This window comes from Haemaphysalis longicornis, unplaced genomic scaffold (assembly GCF_048455015.1).
Source record: "Haemaphysalis longicornis isolate Haplotype H1 unplaced genomic scaffold, Haemaphysalis longicornis Haplotype H1 scaffold_18, whole genome shotgun sequence".
Lineage (NCBI taxonomy): Eukaryota > Metazoa > Arthropoda > Arachnida > Ixodida > Ixodidae > Haemaphysalis > Haemaphysalis longicornis.
The window spans coordinates 4,368,799-4,380,062 of record NW_027526282.1 but is presented as its reverse complement, the minus strand read 5'-3'; the positions used below and the strand labels follow the sequence as shown (position 1 = coordinate 4,380,062).

Below are 11,264 nucleotides of genomic sequence, written 5' to 3'. Positions count from 1 at the left end.
AGCTTGGGAAATTTTGCAGATGTAAACAGGCTCCCACTGAACAGCCAGTATCCCATGGGCATACATTATGAAAAGCACGAAGGGGAAGCATTTTTAGAACAAAAAAATTTGGCTGACGATTACGATGGCCCCTACGCACAGACAGTGCAAACTGCAGACTTGTGGGTGGTGACGGCGCACAGCTTCTGCGTCTTGCGAAGTAATTGCCGCATCAGCGAATGCACAAAGGTGCGCGACATGCTCTGGCATTGTCTCGTAGCACGTTGCCGCGAGAGACCATGTCTCGCACCTTTCGACATACTTTCATCCTCCACTTTCTGCTTGCAATGTCTTCGGTGGCCTCTTCGTTCTTTCAGTTATCTCAGAGAGCCTCGCCGCTGGACAGAATGTCTCGCGCTATCTGGGCATACCGGACGACCCCTCCGCACACTTTTGCCATACGTTCCTCCTGCGCTTCCCTGCTCATTCTATCTCCTCTGTTTTCGTAGTCCCCTTCGTTCGCTTCGTTACAACAAAAAGCGACGGCACTGCAAAACCACAGGAGTGGGCGCCTATGTGCTGTGCACTTAAACTGCACCCAGTGAGAATATAAGACATCTAGCCATCACCAACAGATGCTTCATCACAATGCAACCAGGTATTGACTGCACGCACGCCGTAAATTTACAAATCACTGCCTTCAAGTGCTTATTTCGCGCGGAGTAACGCCAATGTGGCCACATACTGAATTATTAACACTACAAACTGAAAAGGCAAGTGAACTTGCAGGCTTTTTTCTCTCACTGCTTTGTCCCAGTCAGCTAACACTGCAGTTTACACATGCTAGTGCCAGCACGGTCACCCGCACTATCTCTAGACGCTACAATGCGGGACGATATGTGCGGCAACCTTACTCTGTGCTTCTCGTAGGAGCAGATCCACTCCAGATTTCCTTTTGGATTTAGCCCCAAAGAAATGTTAAATGCAGCAGAATTTTTATGTCACCTTATTGCATTCTGGACCTACAGCCCCAGTTTGTGAAAGGAAATGAAAAGCTTATTGCACAAATGCTCCGACTCTTTCAGCTAGATGTTAACGCACATCATGTGTAACGGCAGTATAGTTACCCATTCTGCCAGGCATAAACCTCCCGGAGATGGGTTTGGGAGATATGTAAGAATATGGACCGACTTCAATTATCGCAAAACAACAGCATTGCTGCAGAAATGTAAACAACCTCAGCCCCTTCTACAAAAAAAACAAGCGGTGTAATTTCTTTCACCCTTTTCTGAAAGTACACTGTATGGAAAGGGTCAGAAAATTACACGCAAAGCTTTCAAGACCTGCCTTCGATCGCCGCAAACAACAAATGTCTTCTTTCTTTCTTTGAAGTTTCTCGCGCACTCTAGATCGAAATTATCAGGGACGAGCGCAAATTAGAGGTCTCAATGGGAATCTCCCAATGTACTATACTTCATCGCATTTCACAGTGAAAACTGGTGCACAAGAATCCACCCAACTAACTGAGCTCTGACCCCGGTCTAGAGCACTGAGATGTGCCCGGACCTCGCTATAAACCTTCATACCACATTCTTTTCCTTTAGTTCTGGCTAGCCTATCTATCTAGAGAAGTGCGTAGCCTTTTATTCAAAACATTCCTTTGTACAATAAAGCGATGCAACTGATGCAATGCAGGTGTCGCTAAACAAGACAGGAGCAAGTGCTTAGCAGCATAACAGCCAACTGTCTACCCTACAAACTGCCAAAAATGCACTCAAACACCTTGCCTGCTGCCACAATCCAGTGGAAGGTCCTACCAAAGCACCGCTGCTTTGCAAAAGCGCACACACCGCCCACAATTGAGTAACCCTTTCAACTTGCACCGTTATAAACTGCCACAGGAAATAGAGCACAGCAGAATAAAAACAAGCGGGTTATACGCCATCGTTAAAACGCAAAACTGCAGCGGAATTCCACCTGGACCAAATTTGTTCCGAATGTGCTACAGATTCCTTGAAGCCAACAAGGGCAGTCGTTTGAGTCAGACTATACAAAAATAACATTTTCAAAAGGTTGAAATTGACGCTGCAGCTGGCCTAACTGTTCTGTTCCCTCAGCACTTTGTCTTTCCTGTCAGTGCTTGCTCTCAGTATAATCAGTCACGACACCCAATTAGCCTCTACTCAAGGTTTTCAGACACATTCGTCGCCCTGCGACAGACAGGGTTAAAACCACTCAACAACACCGCCTCACGCAGTTAGACCATCGCATCATACCTAAAAAGGAGAGCAACAAAATTAGCACTGAGGGAACAAACAATGCATCCGCTTGCCTTCCGTTTCCCTCTTCCAACATTCCCAGCACCACCGCTTCCCAACTCACGCAACCGCCCCCATCACGGCATCATGTGCACGTGCAGCACGTGCTGCAAGAGCAACGTCTCGCGGAGAAATGCCTCGCCGCACTTCGAGCAACTGAACACAGACTTGGCCACTGGCGTCGAGGACGGCGTGCCCGGCGGCGAAGGTGGCGGCGGGAGGGTCGGTGGAGACAGGGAAGAGGCTGACGAAGGGAGCACCGGGAGCACGGCATCCCGCATGCGGGCCATGCAGTTGTGCTTGATCATCTGGATCTTCTGGATGAAGCCCTTGCCGCAGTCGGTGCACTTGAAAGGCCGCTCGCCCGAGTGGACGCGCACATGGTGCCGCAGGTTGGTCATGATGTTGGTCGAGTAGTGGCACTGCCGGCACTGGAACTTCTTGGGCGTGTCGTCGGCGGCCGTGCGCGGGCCGCCCAGGTGCCGCAGGGAGGTCGGTGGCCGCCCCGCGTTGCTGTTGCTGGCGCGCAGGAGGCACGGCGCGGTGGGGAAGCCCAGCGCCACTGCGTTGCTGCCAGCAGAAGGCGCTGCTTTTGGGAATGGGAGGGAGAGAGAGAGGGAAACAGTGAGAGATGATACGGTCATTTTGGAACCTGGGGGCAAACACAATTTACGTGCCTGTAGAGTAGTGACAGCAGCTACGTTCCATTAAAATTAGCTGAAAACCCGTCTCTTGTTGCACATCTTGGTACTCCACAAAATTCAATTTTTTAAAGGAGCCATGAAGAGAAAATACAACTTCGTTTAATTTGAAGGAACTAGGATTCAGTATCTCACTCAGCTCCATTACAGCCACAAAAGATTTTTTTTTAAAGAAAAAAAGCAAGTATTTAAAAACTTTCAAATTTTGCACCACATTGACGTGTTATGAGCAAGAGTGACGTCATACGGGCCAACAATAAAACAATTTTCATTGCGTTAACTGCACGTTAGCATTCAAGTGATGCGGTCAAATGGAACTAGAGGCCTCATTACAGACGTCCAGTCATGTGTCATCGCGACAGGTCAGTTAGGCGGCCGCCAATCGCACAAACAAGGCTCCGTGACGTAATAGAAAAGTTGCGGGAAATTGGCGAGGGGGTCACCACGGCTCCACACGCTTTCTTTAACATCTCCGTTATTTGTTCGAAGATTGCGATGATATTGGCATCATTGTTATCAGGACTAAACAGTCTTTCTAATAAACCCAACTTGTATTTTGTCTTCATGGCTCCTTTAAACTCCAAGTTGCTTTTTTTTATAACAAGCTTTACATCTCATCAGTGGTTTTTAGGTACGGGCCTGCTGATCCAAGGGACATGTCTGGTTGTAAAATCACTCGAGATTTATAATGTGCTCCCCCCCCACCCCCCCAACTCTTGTTTGCCTTTCGTGTCCCCAACAAGTGTCCTCTGTCGATAGTTTTAAGGAAGATAATCCCCCCCACCCCCTCGCGACATTCAGGTTTGAAATTGGTGGCCAAATAGTAATGTTATTGTCCCTCTACGCAAAAACAATGTCTGTCAGCAAGCGCGTAGAACAGGTACAGGTGTCCCAAAAATTAAACGGGGCACGGCTTCGTGAAATTAGAATAAATTCTATTTTATGCGAGTGCCAGCATGAATAGAATATGAGCGGCCAGGTTTTACTCTGGAATGACTATCTTGAAAAGTCACTTTGAGGTTGCTGGCTAAACACATGGTGGAGAAATTCCTTCCAAAATCTCCAATCCGTGCTCCATTTACTTTTGGGGACACTTGTACGCAAGCAACAGAATAAAAAAATTTAGCCAAGTTAGTCTTGAGGTGGTCAATATCCCGGCTTTTATAACGCAATCATAAAAAGAGTGGCCCTGCAAACACTAAAAATTTCCGAAAAAGGAGACATGCACATCAGATGTGTAATACAAAAGGTGTGATAAATAATAACTATGCAAAATAACATGGCACTTGAAATTTGCCTAAGAGCTCTCAAAGTTGAGAATTCTCACAGCCTTGAACAATTATCATTGTGTTAACCATCTCTACAAGAATATAATGCACTTCAATGCTCCAGCAGTACTGTGGCCTGTCACACAACCTGATCACAGGTTCACTATTTGGTGCTCCTAAGGCATAGGCCCAGTGAATATTACAAGCAAGACTCAAAACATGCACTCCGTCTCGACAGGCAACCACAAGGCAGATAGAAAGTAAGGAACATTACAAGTTACACTTCCACGGTGGTTTATAATAAAGACAACATCTACAAGCATTCAACAATGAAATGTGAGGGCCCACACAAAAAGCCATTGCACAAGATTGGTCGTTTTTAGGGAGTTCGCAGCGTGGTCACTGCAAGCAAGTGACCAGAAAAGCGCTTAACACTCTGGCAGCAGGGTTCAGTTGTTTGTTTACAGTTTTGCCTCTTCTAGGCTACATGCAGCTATACATTGCGTCCAAATGCACAATACTCAAATACCGAAACTTTGCAATTGCAAAGCTGGGGGTGCAATCATTGCACTAAATCTCAAGACCACCTTCTTTGCTGCAACAAGATGTTGGCGACAAAATTCTCAGAGTAATAAAAAAAAATGGGGGGAAGGGGTTACCCATAGTTTTAACACTGAAAATGAGCAAATTTTTTAAAGCAATAGTATTGACTATATATAAATAGTGGTTGGCTAACCTGAACAACAACAAAAAAAAAATACTGCAGCCAAACAAAACCCATAAAATTGAAAATGAAAGGAAAATAGTTCTACGCAATCAATAATTTGCTGCTAAAGAGTACCCTGCATACAGAAATTTAAAAATTAAGGCGACAGACCCACTGCTTGGTCCAAGTTACAATTAAAAATGTAGGAGTTTGAAATAAACAGGTTCAGATGTAACACTGTAACCAGGAAAAAGCGCAAATCGCTTTCTGACTGCAGCTAAAACTTGTTACATTGAAATACGCTATAGCGTACCAATGTATGACAAAGCAATCGTAACTTCTGCTTGCAGTATTGCCAATGCATAAAGACAATGCTTACAATGAATGAATGGTTATAACAAATCAATCCCTGCTGCCCTTTTCAACTTCAATGTAACACAGTTTTACGAGGTACTCTCTGCCGTATTCTGAATCCCTCCTTCACTCAAGCCTCCAGTCATGGAGCTCCTTGACGGCGATTTTCGCGTGTAAAAGAAATGCCGAGTCCTCTACTAAGGCGAGTCGAGGAAACACATGGAGTGGAGGGCAGACTCAGAATACGGCCATTAGTTCCTTCTGCCGTGAAGGTAAGGAATGCCACTAATTTTTAATGCGACTGGACAATTCATGCCAAAGTTCAACAAAGTCATCACCAAAAGCAGAGAGGCTTCCTTGCGTATGCGAACACATGTACCACAAAGCACTTGAGTCAACTTTTTCTTTGTCTACACACAGTTGACGCCTCATCTTTCAAGGTGAACACAATTCCATGCCATCGACCAGACCACGCAAGACAAGCACCTCGACAGCTACTGAAATGTGCACCTCAAACATCTGCACCCCCATCTGTTTGCACTGGGCAAGTATTTTGTAGTGTGTCACCACCACTTGCCATTAAGGGGGCATATGTAGTTATTCATTCTGATTGTAGATGTAAAATTTGTTTTTGTGTAAAATGACTGCATTCAAATTTTTTTGGATTTTTATATGTAATTTTGTGACAGCCTTTTTAAAAAAACTGCTGGAGGGACGCAGCTGAACAAGGTGCCTGTGAACTGTGCACAAACCAAGGAGTGCAATAAGACTAGCATTATCATTCTATCTGTTCTGTAGCAGAAGTTACGACTGTTTGAAGGTTGGGTCTGGAAGGCAAAACCAGTTTTTCTGATTTCCACCCTCCAGGCCCAAACTTCAAACGGCCATAACTTCTGGTACAGACCAGATAGAATGATAACGTTAGTCTTATTGCACTGCTTGATTTATGCACATTTCACAGGTACCTTGTTCAGCTGCATCCCTCCAGCAGTTTTTTTTGCAAAGGCTGTCACAAAATTACATATAGAAATCCAAAAAAAATTGAATATTGTAATTTTACACAAAAACAAGTTTTTTAACTACAATCAAAATGAACTACATATGTTCCACAATTTTCATCATCATAACTGTAAAAAAAAACTTTGATTTAGGACCAGTGTGTTCCATTAAGTATCACAATGATCAAAGTAATTATCATCATCACCATCATCATTAATGTCACTGCAGCATGAAAGACTACTTCAAATCGCTCCTCACTTGTGTCGCCCAAAATTCATCCTTTTTTACTTTTGGCGCAAAATTTCAAGCCTCATGCTTTCAAGCAGTTTCACGACTACCCATCCCATCCGCAGATATCCACTCAATCCTGCTGGTGTCGCCTTTTGCTGGTCCTTTCCTCCTTCCCACCTCCCAACTCAACTCGAAATGCCCTTTGCGCAAGTTTGTTCTTTCGTCTACGACACCTCCTTGAAATTCACTAAGTGTGGCACGAGCCAATTTTTCATAGCTTTCAGGGCAGACGTGAATTTTTGTTTCTGTCAAGGTGCTCCACGAGAACCCAAGTTCCTGTCCCAAAAGTGAATTGCAGAAACATGAATTGCAATACAGTAGCCGACCGATTTTTCGGACCTGGAGGGGAATGAAAAATAGTCCGAATAAAAGAGCAGTCCGAAAAATCCGAAAGTCATATGGGACAACTGGGGGTTCCCCGGGAAAGTCCGAAATACCCAGAAAGTCAGAATTTTCGGAGTCCAAAAAAACGGTGGGCCACTGTATTTGTGCTTCTATTTTCCTCGCACACGGGTTTAAGTGAATGCCTAGGGCCTGGGAGCAAGCTGACATCGCAAAGTACCAACGGTATAATAAACCAGAGCTGGGCAAGGCAGTGGGGACTATGCACGCCACCACAAGGTTACAGAAGGTTTTAAACTGACACCAAGGTGAATTGGTTGAAGTCTTATTTGCAACTGCATTATGCAGTTGAACCCTAGCGTACCCATAGCACCAGCTACCTTAGAAAGGTAACAGTGCATTTTCGTGCTGCTGTGGCATTCAGAAGATTTGAGTTCCGCATTTACGGTTAACACTGCCTTTTCTTTTTGTTCGTGCACAGGTTAAACATGTTCCCAATCTGCTAAATCTAGTCCCGAGAACTTGACAGTGCGTTGTCATAGCAACCAACGTCAACAAATTAATGAGTATGGCACGAGAGAAATGGCACTTTTGAATGCACTTTTCTCATTAGAAAACGTCTAAATTGGCCAAAGAACTCAGAGCACGGACTACAGCCTTTAGACTTTAATATAGTGAGGTAATTTATCAACGTACTCAAACTCAAATCCCAACTCAAAATTGCTGTTTGTGGAATGTGATGGAAATGAGTGCAGGTTTTAGTATAGGCTGGACAACCCTCCGTGCATAGCACTGCACTCGGTCGCGACATGGTTCACTTCACAATCAGCAAGGGCAAAATGGACAGGGCAGTTTCATGCGTTCATAAATAGCACGAAGCGAGCTCAAGATGAACCACGCAAAACAACTGCCACTTACAAGAAGAAACAAATACAGACCTGAAAATTCAGAGCTGGCTGACATATGTGGCTTTTTTTTCTTTTCCACTCTGAATAATACAATGCTCGGACAGCACAGCCGACAAACGACTTGCTCTCTTCCATTTACCAGCCCCCACTCTATCAAAGCTATCTGGAGTGCTGTCAAAGTAAGCCATGTCAGAGTGCCTATATCTGCTTAACAGGCATAGTCGTAATCTCATGCAGCCCCACCAATGCCCACCAATGCATTGTCTTTGACATATGTGACGGGTAGGTCACCCACGCTACACCGGAGTTTCAAACTGAACAGCGGTAATTACCTATGCAGCTGCAATTGTTTATAAATTGGGCTAGCAGAAGTGGCATTGTGGTTTATTTGATATTCAATAGCAACATTTTTAACTCGGCTACATATTTTGGGCCAATCATAGTAACGTTCCTGAGCCCCTCAGCTTTTGTTGCTCATCTGCATCCAACAATGAAAAATGAAACAAAAAAAAGACACTGTGTCTACAGAATAGTTTGACGGAACATTTTAGAGCACTGTCTGGCTGTGTTCTTTTGTGTCAGGCATGTTTTACGCCACTTTGTGCACTAATTTAACGTAACATATAAAAAAAATCAATAAAAGTCCAAAAATTCAAGAAAACCAACTAGCGGTGAAGGCAGAATTGAACTTGCATCCTCGTACCATAAGCAAGCATCCTCGTACCATAAGTGCTGTCAGATAGCACTCTAGACATTGTGTTATTATTGATTGTAAAATCATATGGTAAATAGTCTTTGTATCTACTACCAGCACAGTACAGACAGCACAATGCTTAGTTGGAAGAGCGTGGTGAATAATAATTGTCAGCAATCAATGTCAGGCGCAATATATCACTAAAAAATATATTCGTCTCTATCTGTGAACGTAGCGTTAAGCTAGGTATGCTTTAGAACAGCACTTCAAACACCAAAGGGACACACCCACACAAAACAGGCAATGGTCAAATACGATCACTTTTCCCAGTTGGGAAAATGGACAGTTCTAGCATTTTCCAAGTTGGCGTACGGTTGCATGGAGAGAAAATTCAACTGTCCCCCACCCGCAAAGCTGAGCTAATCGTATCGTGCAACCAAAAAATTTCCAAGGTGCTCGTTCTTGCACTTGGCTGTCTGAGCAAACAAGATTCTGTCCACATCCCGTGGGGTGCTGATATACTTTTGGTCCACATTACCTAGAAAGAGAGAGAGACAGGCAGGGGACAAAGCATTACATTCAAACTACTACATCAGAAATAAAAAAAAAATAGCAAAGGAAAGATTAGCGTCCTGTTTTCGAGTGCAGCTCGCGATACGAAGCAGATAACATGGCAAAACGATCCGCTGAATGATAAAAAAATGACAGACCCCGATAACTGTTGCGAAAAGATCGCTACGCATTTTCGATTACTCAACAGGGATTTACAGCGAGGTGACCGCCTGTTTCGGGTTAATTTTGTTTTTTTTTCGCGGTTAGCTTGACATTGATATACAATAACCGCGTGACGTTACACTTTTTCTGGGTAACGTTATCCCGCAAAGGGCTGACAAAAATAGCTTACGAGTGCAGCGCCAGTTCGTACCCCCGAAACAAGTTTCGATTGCCCAATCGTACGTAAAAAAGGTTAAAAAAGAGCGAGTTACGCAAGTGCGGACATTCAACTGGTTGTTGCTCGTGTACGCGCCAAATCAAAGTGCCCGAAAAATGCGGGGGGAACATAACCAAACGGCGACATCGCGGCAGGAGGGCAGCAGGATATCAGGTTCTCCGGACGGATTGTATTGCCCCCACCGCACGAAGCATCCGTTCCGCGAAAGCCACTCAACGGCGAAAGTTTGCACGGCCTGCGATGTCGTCAGAAGGATCGCAAGAGCGCGCAGCACGACGTGGGGAACACGCCCGACACGGAGTCGAGGGGTCACGTCGCTCCGAGCGTCCCCAATTCGATGCCACATAGCTGGGGGTTCCTGGCTCGCCCAGGGGGGCCCCTTAGAGGGTCAACCACTCCCACTCGATTTGGAGACCACTTTCGTCGCGTTTTGCGAGCACATTACACGCTGGCAGGGTTGTAGATCGGCCACTCGACGTTCACTGGGTTGTTTAAAAACGTTGTTTCGAAGCCACCGAGGTGTACGCAGGGGACGACGACTTCAGGCACGCACAACAAACACAACAAATAACACCACTGCGCACCGCCATCTTTACTCGGCGTAGTTGCCTGCCCTGACAACGATTTCTTAACCCGCGACCGTACGCCCACATATGCAGTCCTTTTTCTATTAATTATAATTATCAACCCTTTATTTATACCATTTTGCTTTTTAAACAACTGCTTTTATTACAAAATGGGGCACTAAAGAGCAAAAGTGAACAGCTAAGACTTTGCGAAACAGAAACCGAAACCAAAACAGTTCTGTCAGTGCCGCGCTGCGCGCGATTTTTATAATGAAGCAGTGAGATAAGGTCTTCGATTTGGCTGCACTCGCTGCACTCATTCAGGTAGTGCAACACTCCCCTCTTCGATTTTCTGGAGCAGCGCTTTTCTCTTTGATTTACCGACGGTGCAGAGAGTGCAGGATGAGTTCACGGCCTTGCCTGCACTTCCCAGGGGGGAGGTGCAGAAGCAGACGACAAAGGTGCCGGAGCGGTTCTGCAGTGGCGGCGCCTGCGCTGAACTGGCTGAACTCATTCTGAACCCATGGAAAAAGTGCAGGCCAAATCGAAGAGACCAATAGTACGCACTATCATTACATTAGAGGAAAGGTATCGAAAGCACATATTACCGTCACGCTTTTACTCTCACGCTGCAACAGTCTATTTCATGGAACATTGTACAAATTTACTAGCACTACACGTACATATTGCTTCCAACTGAAAGTACGTGTATTTGTAAAGGTATAGTAAGCTCTCGTTGTAATGAAGCCATCGAAACAAGAAACAGGTTTCGTAATAAGAGATACTTTGGATCTCTTATGCAAGGTTTGCTCTCAGCGCAGAGCAGAGCGGAGGTTTGCTCTCCGTGCATGCATGAAACACTTCCATTAAAGCAAGAATTTGGATAAAGCGACGTCGCTGTTACGAGGGTTTTCTGTGTGCGTATAGGATCACTTACCGTAGGACTCTATGCCGTTTCTTTCCTTGTTACCTTACCTGGCTCATCACTCCATTTCTTGAGTTCCTCTGCCACCCTCCATGGTCACTCTATTTGTCTAGTCTTCTCACTTATCTTCCCATGAGAATTATAGTCAATCTCAGTTATAGCCTGCGAACACCCCTTCATTTAAAACCGATAAGGGATGGTTAGAAGGCCAACAATTTAATGAATGGTTAAGAGTGAATAAACCACGTGGTCACGGGTTCA

General features: G+C 45.0%; 1 long non-coding RNA gene across 1 annotated transcript; it reads right to left on the bottom strand.

The window, feature by feature from the left end:
• Window positions 1–7,609: 7,609 nt before the first annotated feature.
• LOC144166580 (uncharacterized) lies at window positions 7,610–10,172 on the bottom strand. Its single transcript, XR_013321709.1, has 2 exons — window positions 9,465–10,172; window positions 7,610–9,098 (listed from the first exon to the last, which is right to left on the bottom strand). It is a non-coding gene; the product is annotated as an uncharacterized LOC144166580 (long non-coding RNA).
• Between the last annotated feature and the right edge of the window lie 1,092 nt (window positions 10,173–11,264).